Below are 17,891 nucleotides of genomic sequence, written 5' to 3'. Positions count from 1 at the left end.
TTTGCAGTTTAAGGGCATCAGGGTTTGAAGAACCTCAGCTGGAGGACAGGATGGTACTATAGATTATTAAATGCTAGTAAAATATCTCATTAGGTTAAAATACTCACTTCTAAGATACGGTCATCTGCAAGTCACAAGTCTGAGTCCTAGCGAGAACAACTCTAGGTCATTAGAGTGAGTACCATTACATTCTGTATTTTGTAACAGTAAAACCTGCTATTTGCAGTAATTAGAACTTCAGAAGTGTCATACAAGTGACATATCTAAAACAAGCATTTACAATGCAACGGTCTCGCCTTTGCAAAAGTTAGAGCTATTGGCATTGTAAATGACACAATTGTTATTTATGTGTTGGTTTTCAAAACAGATAAATAAATGGCATTGTCATTTACAATGCCAACCGCTTAATCTCTCGCAAATGCGATACCTATTGCATTTGCACCCACACACACACAGAACCACACACACACAGAACCACACACACACAGAGCCACACACACACACACACACACACACACAGCCACACACACAGCCACACACACACACAGAGCAACACAGAGACACACACAGAGACACACACAGAAAACAAGCCATCTGGCAAACCTCGAATTTTAAAAGAATCAAAACAGCAATTAAATCCGTGGCTATGAAAGAAAGAATTGTTCTAGTTTCCCACGGTCTAGACATATGATAATATAACAGTAACTGTTTTTTGATAAAAAACAAAAACTTACTCCAGGTATTTCACGTGCTCTGTTTCAAGATTCAATGCATGTTTACTGTTTATATTGTGGCTATTAGATGTGTTAATGGAAAACACAATAAGTAGTCTGTTGCGCAAGGATTTGCTAACTTAACTGAGTGGGATTATCACCTGTATGTTCACGTTCTCAGCGGTCACATGTGGAAAATACCTATCCACTGTGATGTGTGCAGTGTTAACAATCCCTAAACTGCTTGAGAGTTCTTTAAAATAAAAGTTACGTCCGATTGGTATATGGAAAAGCTTGACTTATACAAGTTTTTATAAAATGTAACATGGCCCCATAGTATAAACACAACGTATCCAGTCCGAGACTTTGGTTTGCTTCTATTGAACAAAACTGGCCAAACGCTTGAGACAATCAATTGTTAAGTAAAACCCGGGGCTGGATACTGCGTACGTGTCCAACCCACCGTAGTTCCGATCCCGGGCTCCTCGTTCGAACGCATTGTGTGGTCTTGGACAACTTCCTCTCTCAAGCCAGGTCCCGTACATGCTACATTGTAAAGCGCTTAGACTACACCCGAGCTGCAAGAAGCGCCACATGATCAGCGAGGCTCGACTTCTCGACTTTTTTGCATGAACCGATGTGGAGCATGCAAACGCGACTGGCACCAAACCGGTGGCTCTGTGCGGGTGAGTGTGAACCGCACTCCGTGGCACAGTCATTGATCAGGCTCCTGTGCCGGGCAGAGCACATACGTTAGCAGCTTCGGCTAGGCAGTGTCAGGGGCGGGAATTTCGCACTTCTCAAGACAGAACAGCACACCAGCTCCTGGGATGAATGCTTTATTCGCACTAAAAGCGTCTGGTCACAGTCTGTCGCCACAGTCATTTGGAAATATCTCCATCCCTGTCAACTCGTGGGCTATCACGCAACGCGCTGTTCGCCCACGCGTGACCTTGGTCTTCCGTTATCCTGCCTCCAGAACCCGAGAATTACAGTGGTGCTAGTTGGCACTAGGTGGGGCTGAGGAGGCAGGATCCGCCCAAGCAGAACGCCCATTCCGCGGCCCTGCACACGGTGAAGATGAGGTTTGCTGAAGTGCGTGTGAACAGCATCTGCTTAGAAGATAAGGCAGTTGCGGACATGTAGCACAGAAGGTGCCACGCGCAACGCTTCATGCACGTGCATTGATAGAAATGCTAAACAGGAGCTAAGGGAACGCCGCAGCGAAGCGGCCCTAAAGCGGCAGGGGCATCTCTAAACAGAGGAGACAGGTCCTGACCTGCATTAGCCAGATGGAGTTAAAAGTCAGTCCGACTCCTCAGGGGTCGGGAAGGGGCAGCACCGTGCGCAGTGATAGGTTAAACGATCCTCTCCCCGCTCTTCGAATCTGAGGGTTGCCTGCAGCTCTTTGAAGAGAGCACCTGAGGCGTCACTGCACAAAAAAGGTGTCCCGCATTCTGCCAAAACACAATGCCACACACAACTTTGCACGGTGCATGGAATTATGACATGCCAGTGAGACTTCTCTTCCGCGCATCATCACACTTACACACGAAAATGGCACACCACTTAGTCAATATAACCACGTGTCTTTATTATAGGGTGATAAACAATAAAATACTTGACGTTAACGCGTGTATTCGGAACCCCACAGCAGGTGTTATAAAAATGAAAGTTGATACACACAACCAATGATTCGTTCTTCCTCGCCCTTGAAAGCATAAAAACAAATTCGGCCCTATCTGGCTTCCAAACATCAATCCACAGACACCGCAGCGGACTTCTTGAGCCTACGGCGACAGCGTAGCTTCAGTCAGAGGGTCCCGAGCTAACTGAGCCGGCGTATCTTCCGGCCGAGGGTCCTAAAACCACAGAGCTGGCGTACCTTTCCCTAGATACAGGATTTACAGCACATACGTTCCTGAGGGCACGTCGTGTGCGCCGACCCACAACCCAGTCGAAGGGTGCCATGAGTACCACATTCGGTTCCGTATGCTGTTCGTTGAGCCTTGGTAGCGTCAACCACTCCCTGGCGCTTCGGTACTGTCACTGTGTCCGCGGTCTGGTGGCTCAGTGGACTAATGCGTCCATTGCAGGGGCCTGTGTTCGACCTCATGGTCACAGGTTTGAATCCCGGGGGTTCACTCAGCCTTTCATCCAACTGAGGTCGATAAAATGAGTACCATTGAGTTGGGTAACAATAAACATCTGTTATTCAGCGCCAAGATACCCAAGGGTGAACGTGCGCTTTACAAATACACATGTTATGTTATGTTATGGACGCGGCGGTCGGGGGAAATGAGTAAACGCCTACCTCCGAATGACGGAGAGAAAAGGGGCGGGACTTAAAAAAAGACCCAGAAACGCCCACAAATCGCGCTGTGACGGGGAAAGAGTGATTGACAACCATCTCTTCCAATAGCAAGCCTGCATTTATGGAGCTAGCCAATGGAAGAGAGAGGCAGGTTAAAGCCCCGTACTGAAGATCAAAAGATTTCGCCTGCGCGACACTGCTGCGCAGTGAACGCCAGGCGAAACCTTAAAAGCTATTACTAAATTATTGTGTTGAGCAAAATGATCTACTTATGGTGTTTTATTTTTTGACACAAACTTTGTTGCAGTTTATTTTATACAAACCTCGTTATCATCAGCGTAAAGTTCAACAGCAAATGTTACATCGAGTAAACATTACACTTCCAGTAACAGGAATGGAACAGTGACATTTTCTATCGTACAATCTAATCCTGCCCGTGCAAACGTTCCCACCTCAACTATCCCATCTACATCTCTCTGTCGTCACCTAAGTAGGGATGCAATGGTGTCGGGCAGTGGTTTTTGTGAACTGCGAGTGTTGTACAATAAATGTGGGAGGACCTTTACCGCCCCTGGAGTACGGCTCCACTTTGATATCAGGGAAAACAACTCCCCCCCCCAGGTTGGGTAAAAGCCAGTGTCTTAAACTGAGGAAAGAGGGTGTGGAGGCGAGGGGGGTATGTACCTCCCATCAGTAGCATTCTTTAGTCCATGGCCCCCTAAATGCCTCCAGCAAGACATCCCATTCCATTGATATTGGCCTCTTGCATAATCTTCTGTATTCATCACCCCGGATTGCTCCGCTCTCTGCTAAACCCCAGTGTATCACCTCTTTCCGCCAAAGGATGACTGGTGGGACTCGCAGGTACTTCCAATGTCTGGTCAGCAGTCGTTTTGCTAACAGTAGAGATTTTAGGGTCTAGAATATCAGCCTAGAATAAACTGATCTATTGTGCACCAATGGTCTTTACCAGTTAACTCCAATAGTATCGCCCCAATGCTAGTCCAATAAGCTGCTAATGAAGGGTAAGCCCACAACATATGCGTGAGATCTACGTACTGTGTGTCACCAGGGGCAGCTCTAGGAGGCCACCGGGAACATTGTATTGATCTTGTGCGCTGTGAGGTAGGCCCTATGGAATACAGAAAATAGAATACATTTGAATCGAAATTACGAGAGACCTTCTTGGGTTGTTGTAAAAGAAATGTGCATTCTCTGTCAGTGACCTCCCTATTAAAATCTGCTTCCCAACTTATTTGAAGAGGGTCCAATGGTAGGATAAGTCATTGGATCCTGATACTGCCATTGGATCAGGTGTCTACTGTGGCTCATGGCATGCAGTGCATGTAGCAGCTCATGCTTTTCCGGTTCCTTCCCAACTGGCTCCCAGTGCCTGCAGACGTAGCCAAGAATACTAGCATGTGTTAAAAACAGTGTTTCGGCAACCCATGGGCGTGCGCAAAATCAGTGTTGCATTAGTTACCCATCTTCAAACAAAGAACCTTAGGACAGTTCCCCCTTTTCTCCCGGGGATGTAGCATCCCAGCTGTCAAGGTACCCAAGTTATGTTATGTTATGTTATGTTATTTATTTTCTTCTATAGCGCACGGCTACTCCAAAGAGCATCCCGGCGCTTTAGCGAAGAGAACTTGATTCAGAGTGACAACACAACAACTAAAAACTAAAAGAAAAAGACCAAAAAAAAACCCTAAGCAGAAAAGAGCCAAGTTTTTAATTCCTTCCTAAAAGCAAGGAGGCTAATTGCCCTTCGTAAAAACAAAGGTAGCTCATTCCAGCCCCCCCGAAGCCAGATACCGGAAAGCCCGGCGTCCAGTTCTGGAATGCTTAATGGCAGGCACAGCCACTTTAGCCAAAGAAGCAGATCGCAGAGCCCTGCTAGACAGGTAAAGAGAGAAACGTTTCCCGATGTACTTCGGGCCAATACCGTGAAGGGCTTTAAAAACCAAAGTTAGGCTTTTAAATAAGATTCTCTTTGAGATGGGCAGCCAATACAAAGCTTTGAGTAGCTCGGCAGCACTGGCCCGTCTCGGGAGCCCGAAGATGGCTCGAGCCGCAGAATTCTGCACCACTTGCAGGTGGGTCAAAAGATATTTGGGTAGACCCAAATAGAGGGCGTTTGCATAATCCAAACGCGACCCTATTAGAGCCTGCACAATGGTTTTTTTGTGGTAAAGTGACAGCAAAGGAAGGAATTTTCTAAGCATCCTGAGAATGCCAAAACATTTCCCAGAAAGCCCGATGATATGGGGCCTGAAGGATAGGTCACAGTCAATCAGAATTCCAAGGTTTTTCGCCTTACCAGAGACACTGTCCGGTGGAAACATATCCTGTGGCCACCAGGCCTTCCAGCTGGGATCGGGAGTACAGCCAAAAAAAAGCAGCTCCGATTTATCGGAGTTGCATTTAAGGCCATGACACAGTGACAAGTGGGGTGGGGAGCAGCATAGAGGAATATTAGGGGCATAAGGCATCAGGAACGCAATATATATAAGGGCAATTCTACAATAGGAGAGGGCTGTGCATAGTCAAAGGGAACCTGATGAGAGCACAGGGGGGTGGGCGGAGAGTGGGGGGCGGCAGGGCAAAGCCGCCTACGCAGATGTCCTCTACGAAGCATTCTGGCAGTGTATCTAGTTTCTTCCGCTTTGTGTCCAGCCAGCCAATATGCCAGCCATTGTAGCTCCCCAGCTATACAATAGGCCTTAAATTCTGGAGCACCCATGCCGCTCCTGTCCGTCTGTAAATGCAGCTTAGTTGGGCTAATTCCGTGGCAACCGCTACCCCCAATTCGCCTCATAGGTCATTGAAGTACAGGATCATATTGTCCGCGTATAGCGCCACCGAGTGGACTGTACAATATATATAGATTCCACACCCCCGGCCTCCTGGTAGATATGCTGTGCAAGAGATTCTACCGCTAAAACAAACAATAATGGTGACAGTGGGCAACCCTGTTCCGTCCCACGAGACACCGGGTATGGGGCTGAAATGTATTGGCCCATCTTGGCTCTTGTCGTAGGTTCTTAGTACAACAGATGTACCCAACAGACATATGCTGGGGGCATCTCAAATGTGGTCGGCCAACATAAAGTCCCAGCTGATGGTGTCAAATGCTTGTTGGATAACAAGGGAGAGGCATCCAGTGAATGGGTAGCATTCTTTAACTGCATCAATTATGCGGAATAAACAGTGTATATTTAGGGAGGTATTGTGGCGGGGGCGAAGCCACATTGATCATTGTGTAGTAAGTGGGGGTGTAGGGAGATACTCAGTGTTTAATAAAGACAGGGCTTATAAGAGGACATTGAAGTACAGGATCATATTGTCCGCGTATAGCGCCACCGAGTGGACTGTACAATATATATAGATTCCACACCCCCGGCCTCCTGGTAGATATGCTGTGCAAGAGATTCTACCGCTAAAACAAACAATAATGGTGACAGGGGGCAACCCTGTTGCGTCCCACGAGACACCGGGTATGGGGCTGAAATGTATTGGCCCATCTTGGCTCTTGTCGTAGGTTCTTAGTACAACAGATGTACCCAACAGACATATGCTGGGGGCATCTCAAATGTGGTCGGCCAACATAAAGTCCCAGCTGATGGTGTCAAATGCTTGTTGGATAACAAGGGAGAGGCATCCAGTGAATGGGTAGCATTCTTTAACTGCATCAATTATGCGGAATAAACAGTGTATATTTAGGGAGGTATTGTGGCGGGGGCGAAGCCACATTGATCATTGTGTAGTAAGTGGGGGTGTAGGGAGATACTCAATGTTTAATAAAGACAGGGCTTATAAGAGGACATGTCAGTGGGTGATTTGCCAGGCTTGAGGAGTGTGGTCACCAGTGCTTCCCAAGACGAAGGTAGAAGCATCCCTTCCTCCAGTTAGGTGTTATACATTTTTTCGAGGCGAAGTATCAGTCACGGAGCGTAAGTGGAATAGAATTCCACTTGCAGTCCATCAGAGCCTGGTGTTTCATTACGAGCACGCTCCTTGGTGGCCTCACGTATCTCATTCACTGATATGGGATCTTTAAGGGCCCCCATGTCAGACGCTGACACCTTGGGCATTTCGATATGACTTAAGAAAGAGATTATTTCGACTGGGTCAGAGGGAGGTGGGTCTTATTATAACTCAGTATAGTAATCCCGAAATGTATTGCTAATTTCCAATTAAGTCTCCACTGTATCATGTGTGTATCAAGAGGATGGGTGTAGGTTGTTAATCAACCTGGCGAGTAGCATGCCCAATTTGTCTGTCTCTGTGTGCATTCTCTGGCTATAGGCTCTATAGTGTATGACCCTGAGGCATTTGAGAAGCTCAGCAAAGGCTTTCCGAGCATTTTTTAATTGGGACGGGCTATCTGCATGTTATGTCACTGTTCTAGTGGGCCTAAGCTGTTTTCAACCTGTGTGAGTCCTCTCAAAACCACCCCAAGGATCTTTCTTGGCCTTCCAAGCAAGTAGCTTTCCGCACCCTTCACTATAACTGAAGTGAGCCAACTGACTGGATTCCCATTTCTCTCTAATTCTGTGGTTAATAACTGCTATTAGATCCAGTTTTAACACCTCTAGATCTTTCAGCATCTGCTCTACCATTATACCTTCACAGGAATTGATGCTAACCTCTAATTCTCGAATATTCTTTTCCAAGTCAGTAATTTTATTAAAATAGGTTCTTCGTTTTTTTGCTCCCTGGGCACCCAGTCTGCCCCTCAAAAAGGCTTTACAAGTCTCCCATACTGTCTCTATCTTTGCAGTGCCTAAGTTTGCATCCAAAAAAACCTCTAACTCTGAACTAATAAATTGCAAGCACTCTTGATCTAAAAGTAGTGTGCGATCCAGCCTCCAGGTTGTTTCTGCTTCAGATGCTTTAATTTTAATATTAAGTGTGATGGCCGAGTGGTCATAGATATGAACGCCTACATGCCCCACTGCTGTAACTGAATCTTTTAACCTTAAATCCAGCAACTCATAATCGATCCGAGATTTATGCTTATATTTCTTGTTATAATATGTAAATCCCAACTGTTGTCCATGATTAAATCTCCAGATATCACACAGCCCAAATTGAGTCATCAGCAACCTTATTCTGTTTGACATTTTGGGATTCATAAGCCCACGTGAGTTTACAGATCGGTCTAATTTATAATCCAGAACTGCATTGAAATCCCCGGCCATTATAATTTTACCAACAGATCCTAATAATTCCCTAGCCAAAGTGTCCAGAGAATCTACCTCATCAAGATTTGGGCCATAATATCCAACTATGGTTAGTAACTCAGAATCAATTCTTGCACTTAAAATGAGCCATCTACCTTTTGGGTCTGCTAAAAAAATTTCTAGACAAAAATGAACCCCATGTCTAACCAAAACAGCAACACCCTTTGTAACTATGGTCTGCGAAGTACAAAACCCATGGGCAACCCACATTTGACCCTGCATGACCTCCTTACACTCTATTGAGGTCAAATGCGTCTCTTGCAAAATTATGATATGGGCCTTTGAATCCTCTAAATATTTTAATATTACTCGTCTCCTAGATTCTGTACGTAGTCCGTTGACATTCCATGACAAAAATTTTAAATCACCTGTACTAGCCCCACTCATATTGATCTCTAAAAAACATAACGCACATTTTGGTGGTCGCTAAGCTTCTAAGGACTTTTTCCCCCTTTTTCCCCCCCTCCCCCCCTACCATCCCTACCCCACCAACTGTCGCGTTCTAATCTAGGACCCCGATCAATACTGTGACCTTATGCCCCTATACGGCTATAATCCATTTATTCCCCTATAATGGCATAAACGATCAAGAGCAATATTCAGAAACTCGTCTCTGGCCTCACGCGTTCAGAGCCACATTTCAGAATCACTTCCTCTGCAGCTTCCTCTGCAGCTCATTAGAGCAAATGACACAGCAGAAGCTACTATCTAAGATTCCTAGATTACACTCCGAGTTCTTCAACAAGATAAAAACTCAGCAACCTGGGAAAGCCCTGCTTGCTATGTTTTGATTAGTAATAGAACTCTAATGAGCATTGAGAGACGATCACTTCCTAGTGACATCTTTATTGACGTCTTATGTCCAAAACCTTACGTCAAACAAGGCACCTTTCAGGTATAAATATGACCAACGTTGCCTTAAGCAAACGCTGCTGATGTTACTGATGTTACTGATGCTATCGCTGCCTCAACGACATCGATGATAGCGATGGTGTGGTGCACATAGGAGCAGAACAGCAGTCCCCTGCAGAAGCCCAGCAGATGCAAGCTGCCCACGGACACTGCCCCTCCTCCTCCTCTTCCTCGACGCGCTGAGAGAGACGCTGTCTTTTCTCCTGCCGAGAAATCCAGCTCCGGCGTTTCCAGCCTACTCTTGCGAGTAACTGGGATATTGAGTCCTGGAAGGAGATACAAGACCTCCAACATTCTATTTCAGAGGTATGGTGTTGACTAAACCCTTAGAGAGAATTCTTGAAGCATACCTTGACAAAACCAACTTAATTTAAACTGCTGCTTACTTACTCCCCTCCCAAGTATTAGGCTTAGGTCAGGTACACTGGGGTAGGCGTAGTTAGAAGCACCAGTTGAGTACGTTAGCCTTATGTATATATGAATGTATATATGTTTTATTCATTTTAAATCATTGTATGGCTAAGAAACCATATCAATGCTTTTACAGTATTATTTCGCAATCCTCATTTTACTGTACACACTTTTTATAATAACTAGTCTTGCAATTGTGGCAATTCATTTCTCTTGCACGAGAAGAAAGACTGTTCAATAAATAATACATTTTTATTGAAAACGCCCGTCTCTCTATTCTCTGCATATTGGTGAAAGTAATCTGCACAAAACTGACTGAGTAAAATAACTGTCTATTGTTTCACACGACTCTAGAGATTGACTCTTATTCTAAGGAGCAAAGTTGTCATGTTTATGCGGTTGTTGGAAAACTGAATCCCTTCTTGTCTGTACCAGGGAAGCTGATCACTTCCTATTCAGTCAAGAAAGTTTCCAGTGACCTCTGAGCTAGTTGGTAACAAACCTAATTAAGTTTAGCATAGTCAGTGGAGACCTGGAAGATCCGCACTTCTACGTCCATACTACTGTTTATGTTATTCCAATGCGCAGGGCCTATTGGGAAAATAGGAACTACACTACATGGCGCCCAACATTTGGTAAGGCGATAAAACTAACGCAAGACGTTAGAGTAACTCAGTTGTGCATTTTTCACAAAGACCCCTTTCTCCCGTAAATACTCCAATAGACGTCTGGAGTGGGTGAAAGGTTAAAATCCGCCCGACCTTAGTAGGAAGAGATTCCTATGTAAAGCTCTGGTTTATTCAACGTTGAAGGATACAGTGTTCCAAAATATTGTGCACCTAATCTTTGTCTCCTTGGAGACCTGCTCTGCAAAACCTGCATTTATAAAATGTCAGTAGAAAACAACGGAACTGATGCCGCAGTAGATGCGACTCAGCAGGGTCCCGACGGGACTACTGAACCGGGTGCGATAATCATCCCGGCACATTTAAGAAAATCTATAACGTCAAAACTTATAGAAAATGGACTGACCACACAAGGTGGCACAGTCGTCTTCGTGATAGAGGCACACGAATATCGGCAGACAGAGGTATTCTATTCATGGATAAAATTTCCAGCAGCAAATGCTGCAACACACGAGTTCCACTTTTACAAAATAGGGGCTCCACCGGAAGAGTACGCTCCTTTCGAGGAGACTGAAATCCCATTAAAATTCCAAGAGCACCTGCTCTGGTTTAAAGGTGCCCTAAAACACAATGATCATATTACCAGGCTCGGTCCACTAGGTAGACCAGGAGCAACATGGCCGGTTCTAGCCAGCTACACACCACATCCAGACATTAATAAAATGTCAAGTGAAGAACTCTTAGTTAAAATAAGAGAATTAACAAAGGCATATAGAGAGTTAGTTCAATTGACAATGGAAGATAAAACGATCCGCCAGAAGTTGAAGGAAACAGATATAACAGATCAACCAATTGAGCTTGCCAGAATCATAGAAAAATGTTATGAAGAACTAGGTAGAGACAGCTTGGGTGGTAAACCAGTAAAGCCCCAACTGCTCGAAAATCCTGAAAAATTGTTTATTAAAAATAATTCTAATACTCCTAAAAAGAGTTGGGATGGAAATAAACAGTCCACTCCCCAGGAAAAAGTTTTCCAGTCCAGAGGAAGTTCTCCTCGACGGAGGGAAAGAACTCCGACTCGAGAACACCAGTCTCCCCAGAGGGAGCCCTCGGAGAAAAGATATAACCTTAGAAATAGGGATAATTTGAAGAAGCATGATAGATATCAAAGTATTGATACACGTCCCTCTCGATCTTTTTCGCAGAAATCGGAAAGAAGAGGACGGTCAGACCCAGGAGAGCACACCAAGTCCAAAGACAAGGAACCTGCTCAAAGTAAAAAATCTCAATTTCCTAAAAAGAAGGTAGCCAGTATTAGAGTAATCGAACATGCCGAGAATACTAAGGACACAGTTGAAAAACGGGGAGTGGGCACAAATAATGCTAGACAGTGCAGCAGAAATCAGTATAGCCCGCAAGATCCTGATGAGTCATCTGGAGACAGTGGACACGAATGAGTACATTCAGGTTGAAACTGCCGAAACCAGAGTTAGCGAGCCCCATAAGATATACGAAATAACACTGCGTATAGAGGGTGATAAGACTAGGAAAATAAAGGGTCTATTTTGAGATAAACTCTCAAAAGTCTATGATATCCTGTTAGCTGAAAAAGATTGGCCCCCAGAGATTGTCAGGGAGTGCCCTTGTGGCGAAGAAATGATTATGCCTGCCTTCTCGAATCACATTCCGATTCACAAAAAATATACATATGCAAGGAAATGGGCAGTAGCCCAGGCACCAGCATTATATAAAAATCATGTAGGATGGGATGAGGACTCTCCTCCTCACAAAATCCAGTTAAAAAGTCAACCGACTGCCCAAAGGCAGTATCCCATTAAGCAAGAAGCTAAAAAACATGTCAGGGAGATTTTAGATCAACTTGAATACCAGGGGGTGATTGAAACGTGCACCTCTCAAATGAACAATCCTTTGTTTCCTGTCTCCAAGCCAGACAATTCATATCGTCTAGTTTTGGACTACAGACACCTTAACGCATGTTGCAAAACATTTGCAGTACAAATTTCGCATAGTGCTGCACTAATGAATAACATAGTTAGGAAAAAATATAAAACGACATTAGACATATCTAATGGTTTCTTTTGTCAAAACATTGCACCAGAAAGCAGATACTTGACCGCTTTCTCAGTAATGGGGTCACAGAAAAATTTCTGTAGGCTCCTACAGGGATTCAAGAACAGCCCAGGACTATTCTCAGCCAGAGTAACAGAGTTACTACAAATGTATGATGAGGAGGCATTATCTTACGTAGATGATATCTATCTCACAGACGACGACTTGGAGACTCACTTGAAAAGAGTGGACACCATTATACTTGGGTTCGCAGCAGAGGGTTACAAATTCAACTTTAAAAAGTCTCAAATTGACCATCTGATAGTATTATTTTTAGGAAACGAATTATCAAGTGAAGGAAAAAGCCTAGCGGACAACTTCTTAGAGAAGTGCGCTGTGCTCCAAGCACCAAAAACGCTGAAGAATTTACAATCGATTCTAGGCTTTCTGAATTTCAGTAGAACTTACATTCTAAATTATGCGGAGAGGGTTAAACCTCTCTATGAACTAATTAAACTTGATTTTAAACCAATCACTTGGACTCAAAAACACACAGAAATTTTGAGATCACTGCAAACAGACATGTTAGCAAAAACAAAATTAGATACACGTGACAACACACGCAATCTTGTAATCCGAGTCATCCCAGGAAGATGCGGATTCACGTACCTGACCTCGAATGAGGAAGAAAAGGTACCAATTTCAATTAAATCTCACTTGTATACACAAGCAGAAAAACATTCAGTCCAACAGAAAATACAGTGAAAGCAGTAGAAACTGCATTAGCTAAAAGAAAGAGAACTAGCAAAAGGCAGAAGGATCACTGTTGTCACAGAGGAGTCCGCCTTCGAGGCGCTATTCAGCCCAGTAAACCTGCCTACAGTGTCACTGGATCCGAAATGGATACAGTGTATAGATTCTCTTGGAGCGGAAGATGGGAAATACTATTTCACCCCGCAACTCGAAAAACTGAATGATTTGACTTATGCCAATCGAACTTCTGCCTCTCCCACAGTACGCCTGTATAATCTATACAGATAGATTCGTACAGCATTTCAACGTAGAGAACAAATCCTACGATGCAGCCTGTGCGATTATTAAAGGTCGCTGGCTGTGCGGTAAATTCACACCGAAAATAACAAAAACTGAATCAGTGAGGTACTGTTCGGCTCAGAGAGCTGAAATCAGATGTTTAAAGATGGCGCTAGAAAATGCAGAACGTGAATTCCCGACACTAATCGTGTGCGATTCGCATTTCTGCGTCAACTCTTACAATAATAAGTTGCAGAGCTGGATTAAAAATGATTACAAAGATGACACAGGTGCCACAATAAAGCATAAACTGCTTTGGAAACAGGTAGCTCTTTTACAGAAAGAACTACAAAAGACTCACGTGATACACGCACAGAGTCTTCAACGTGATGGCGTTCACGTTGCAGGGAATTCATTGGCTGTTACAGCCACAGCGGAAGCAACTAAACCGGCTTCCGTAGCCACAAAAAAGCGTTCAGAAAAATACATAGACGGGGAAACCATGCTGGCAGTCAAAACGTCCATAAAAGGCGACTGTACAGCACTACCCGTGAACTATCCACTCAATTATGCATACGTACTTGATGCGAACTCCGTTCCTTTAGCTCGAATCCCTGGAGTGGGGGATAGGGTAATTCCAAACATGAACAGGAGAATATTTTTAATAGCAGACACACACATGGGATTGGGTCCTAGGCACAAAAAGATCAAGGAATCTCTGACTGAATTACAATCAGTATACTGGTGGCCAGGAATGAGCGTGCAACATCAAATATATGTAAAGAACTGTCCCGACTGTGACAGGGATCGCAGTAGTGAACTGGTCCAGTCTGTTGCCCGGCTACCAATTAGAAACAGCGTAATGCTGTCTACATGCAATCCAGCGTCCTATTAATCATTAAGGCTAAATCCACTTAAAAAATGTGGCCCCAGCGCTCGGCTGACGCCAGAACGGTTATAAAAGATCTGCGAGTCTTTATCGGCACATACGCAATTTCCATGTTCCATTCTGACCAGGGTCCTGCTTTCCGCTCTCGAGCTTATAGGGAGGCCATGGCCAGCATGGGCGTTGGCTTGCGGTATTCTTGTCCATCACACCCCGAAGGGAACAGTGTGGTAGAAAGAAAAAACCGGGACATAAAGCAATCTATAACAGCGAAGGTATTAGGTACAGGTGCTGGGTGGGTCAAACATTTAATAAGTGTCCAGTTAAGCCTAAACAACTTGCCAAGAAATTGTCTAAAAGGTTTCAGCCCATACGAACTATTGTTCGGAACTAGAATGCGAATTCAGGACTTAGATAGTCAGGTATCAGTGGTAGAAGATAAGAAAACAGACTTTGACATCAAAGATCGTTTGGCTGTTTTACAGGACTTGAATGAAACAAGAAAATCCTTAAGCAACATAAAGTTAAAGCAACAGCCAACTACCACTGACGAGGCACCACCAGCCCCAGCAAGGCCTGTCTGGATTCCAAAGAGTGGGGATCTAGTCAGAGAAAAAATAGCGGTGAAGAAGGAATTTGGGCCTTCTTGCAGAAAAGCAGTACCTGTCTTAGCAATCAACGGAACAAGATCAGTAGTACTACCGCCCCTTGCTGGTAAAAAGGAGAACAGAGTTGTATCAATCGACCTGGTAAAACCACAAGCATGTGGCCTATAATCAACAGTAGGCCCAGTGGACTCCCGAGAAACAACAGAATACCCAAACTTGCAACAATCCAAGAGGTTCAAACTGAAAGACTAATCACATTCGATCAGCCTGCAGTGCAAAGAGAGGGACTATGCAATAATGCCTTGGAACTCGTGCCTCTTGAGACACAGATTGAAACAGTTCGTCAAGAAACACCAGTCTACAATGATGTGGCATCAGAATGTGCTACCGACAGACAAATTGAAAGAACAATTCCAACAATTGACAGAACTGTCTCTGGCTACTTCGTCAACTTCGATAACTTTTCTGAGGATCAAAGCAACCCAAAAGTGATGCCAGAAACAAAGACTTTTAAAGAAAAAGCAACAGAACTCTTTCATCAACTCAAGAAAATGTATCTTGTTTCTCCATGGTTAGAGTTCTGGTTTGGTCTAGGTATATTTTTCCTCCTGCTTTGGCTCATCATGGTACTTTGTTTGGGAAAATTCATTGAGGGAAAATATAGTTCAATGGACACAGCAAGTCAGAACATCAACATAGTCCTCAAACCACACAAATCATCCCACGTGAAGAAAAGAGAACTGTCAACAGTAAATGTCACAGCCATTCCAATATCCGGAGGGGTAGTATGGGACAAAACTGACTATGAAATATGTGGTCCGGTCGAAATCCTGAAATATCCTTATCAATTCAAGGTTTCCTTAAGTGACTTTGTAAAACCTAGTACATTCTCTGATGATTGGGACTTTGAAAGTATTAATAATATGATGTCTGATTTAGTAATGTCAGCTAGATTTACAGATCATGATTATTTACAAAGTTCGTCTAGTTATGAACAGATGTTCTGCTACACACACTATGGTGACCATTACTTGCATAAATCTGCACAGCCTAGAAATGTTTTTAAGTATAACCAATGGGAACATTGTGCTACTCCACCTAAAAGCAGTTCTAAAACATTCTATGAGAAATTCAAGTACTTCTCAGAGTTTAACACCAGTGATGCAGAAACGTTTTATTACAAACAGTTAGATAAAACAGGATTGAAAACAATGCTGACAAATACTAAATTGATATATTCAGAAGCATTTTATGAAAAAATGATGACATTTGGTTTTGATTATTGGAAAAATAATATTGAAACAAAAACGATCTGGGGTACAAAAGATTGGCAGGTACAAGGCCTAGAAGCACTATTTCGAGCCTGCATGATCCCAGAGCAAATAATGTTTTTAAATGAAACAATTCAACAAACAACCTGTCTTGGCCTAGCTAATATCAAAGACCTTAACAAACTGTCTATTCCGAAGCCAATACCTGATAATGCAAAAACAGATATTGAGATAGACGTATCTAAAATTTTACATCTAAACAGAACACATCCTGATTGGAAAAAGTGGTTAATCTGGCCTACTGACACAAACAACTGTCAAGATAGATTCCTGAACAGAACACAGGGGTTAACAATGACCAGACAAGACCCTAGATACTCCCAGAGACAACATCCAGGGATAGTAACAACATACAGTGTAGGGAAGCTGTGCCTTGAATGGCTAGAATCATCCACACTGGCTGAAATGAAGCAACACTTGTCTTTACTTAAAGATGGTGCTGATTTGCGCGATTTCATTCTGGGACCACGCAAACAGCGTCAAAAGCGTTTCATAGCGACCAGTATATATGCGGCTTACAACGAGGCTTGGAAAATAACACAAATTGAAACAGCTGAAAAAATACGAGAAATTGATCGTATTAATTTGGAAAAATCACTTTCTGTAGTGGACAATGGGTTAATGACTCTGTCCTCCAGAATATATTCACTGGACAGTATTGTATCATCTGCCATAGATATAATAGTCAAAGACTTGCTAATGTTACAGCATGGCCAGTCGCAATTGCGTTCTATTGTACAGTTAGGCTGGACGCTGCAAAATCTTCGTTCAGGCTATGTGCCTTGGCGTTTAATCAACACAACGTCATTGTTTTCCATCTTTAACCTTACTGATAAACAAATCAGCTTGGCACAGAAAGGAGCAGACTATACAATCCTGAGCATCGAAAAACTTGAGAGATTACCATTGACAATGCCAGAAAGTCCTGTCATTGAATGGATAATACACGGGATTATCATAATTGCGATAACAACTTTCTGATTTAAAAAGTGCCTTGAATACATACCTACTGGCCAGTATGAACGATTAGGTAAAGGATACATTAAGTCAGCATGGAAATTACCATACACACACACATGCTATAGTGACAGCAACACAAATGTATTTCTTAGTGGTAAAAATTGTAAACATTCACTAAGCGGTATACTTTTGTGCCAAGGTATTAATTTACACGGAGCCTGTGAAGGAAATTCTAACAACCTTTCATGCCACCAATATGTCACACCTGCAACGCAGATGGAGCCTTTCTATATGCAACTCGCGAATGGGAGTTACATTCTAAGAACGGATAACAGCTGTTGTGGCCTTTTGCCAGGGAAAGCATATCTCGTAAGCGTAACTTCCATGGTCAAATGCTGTATGCAAGCATTGTTTCCAAACAGCCCTGGAGACACAGAGACCCCCATATGGCCTCGTCTGAATTTCTCTTCTATACGAATTGATACTTTAAGGAAAATGAAGTCTGTGCTTTTACAGACAACAGTGCCCATCACGTCATCAAAAGAGACGTATGAACTCCAAGTTGCAAGGACAACATCGGAGATTCATGACCTTTTATCAACAAATTGCCCAGTGCATTTCACAGAAATGCTTAGCCAACTCCTTAACATGTCTAGTGCCACAGGCATCCCAGGCATATTTAAGACGATTTTTACGGAACTGCTAACACCATTTCAAGCAATTCTGGGAATCATTCCTAATTTTGTCCATTCAGTCTTTGGCGGCATACCCCTATTTTTGGG

General features: G+C 43.6%; 1 protein-coding gene across 1 annotated transcript in view; it reads right to left on the bottom strand.

The window, feature by feature from the left end:
• PDCL2 (phosducin like 2) overlaps positions 1–17,891 on the bottom strand; it is a 253,884-nt gene that overhangs the window by 26,250 nt on the left and 209,743 nt on the right. The gene's annotated exons all lie outside the window — the stretch shown is intronic.

This window comes from Lissotriton vulgaris, chromosome 3_1 (genome assembly GCF_964263255.1).
Source record: "Lissotriton vulgaris chromosome 3_1, aLisVul1.2, whole genome shotgun sequence".
NCBI classification, from domain to species: Eukaryota; Metazoa; Chordata; class Amphibia; order Caudata; family Salamandridae; genus Lissotriton; species Lissotriton vulgaris.
Note: the sequence above shows the minus strand (reverse complement) of the source record. Positions and strands in the feature narration are given on the sequence as shown.